The following is a 1,608-nucleotide window of genomic DNA, read 5'->3' on the forward strand; positions in this document are numbered from 1 at the left end:
CCTAATTTTGGCTCAGATATTAATTTTTCCACTTCACAGCCCAATGCTTTAGGGAAGCTGACTTCCTTCCTGTCTCTAGAAGTGTGCCTTGTGAAACCTCAGCCATCTGGCCACAGCAAAACTGTTTCAGAGATGAGTACAGAACTTAAGATCAAATCAAAATGAAGCTCTAGCCTTCAGTTCCACTGTTGAGAGAAGAAATACATTTTGCTTTTCTGCATGTGCACACTGTGCAGCCTCTGGAGGTGTGGGCCGCTATCTTGGAACCATAAGGAAATAGCATTGTTGATCATGAACTTAAGACTGAGTAAGTAGAAAAAATAAATGAAAAAAGAGAAACCAAGTCTTGGTCGTTCACTGAGTAGCCAGAGTAAGACTTGAAAGAAGTCAGACCTGTGATCCAACTATTTGTTTCATTTAAATGAATTAATTTTGGCATTTTTATTATATATGACCAAAAATATCCTAATTCATATACTCAGCCTACTCTGCCTCTGTTCTGATCCATTTTCACATCTTTGTTGTAATAATTTTCCTGCAACATTTCATTCCCTTTCTTTGTGGGTCATAGGGACTCTCCTCACTGTTTCACCAAAGATCCCCAGATTCCTATCTCACCACACATTTTCCCTCTATTGGCTCTCATAACTGGACTGTTTGCTCCAACCAAGCTAATACGCTCATAATTCTTAAAGAAAAAAAAAAAGAAAAGAAAAGAAAGAAAGAAAGAAAAAGAAAAAAGAAGCCCTTTTAGAAATATGAGTTTTGGAAATTTGAGTTTTCCTTCCCTTTCTCTCTCACTTCATTGTCTCTCACTGAAGCATCCTCTTCTAAAAATGGTAACTCAACAAACAAATAGGGAATGGCTTGTGTCTGACCCCTATACATCCCATTAGCCCCCTTATCAAAATGGGATATATGAATATGTGAGTAATACTTCCCTTTAATACAGTGTTACACATTATTGAAGCAATTTATTTCCATGATTTCATTTGAGCAGCACATCTTTTTATAATTACCAAAAGAAATTATATGTCTTCATATACTTTATACACATATGTGGTATAACAGAACAACAAGGATTCTTGTGTCAGAATCAACTAAGATTTTCATCAGGTTTTGTTATGTGACCATTGTATGATCCTGTATAAATCACACACACACACAAATCTAAACTTTCCATATTTTAAAAATGGAACGATGACATAACATTATCAAATATAAAGGTATTTTCACTTTATATTTTATGTTTTCTAATGCATAGGTATTAGTATAATTTTTTAAGTTCTAAAATAAAGCCAACTTTGAACTATATTTCAAAAGATTGTTGCACACTTCCAATATTCAGGCCAAGAATATATATATATATATATCTATATATATATATATATATATATATATATATAATATATATATTTTTTGGAGAATAAATATTTTTTACTTTGCAAAAATAATACATATTATAAGATGTATATATACATTATAGTATTACATATGGGAGTATATTATATGTCTACTAATAAATACACATTGTCAAAAATTTAGAAAATACAGAGGAACAAGAGAAGAAAATAATTAATTCTACCATTTAATAAATAACCATTGATA

Source organism: Neovison vison, chromosome 11 (assembly GCF_020171115.1).
Source record: "Neovison vison isolate M4711 chromosome 11, ASM_NN_V1, whole genome shotgun sequence".
Lineage (NCBI taxonomy): Eukaryota > Metazoa > Chordata > Mammalia > Carnivora > Mustelidae > Neogale > Neogale vison.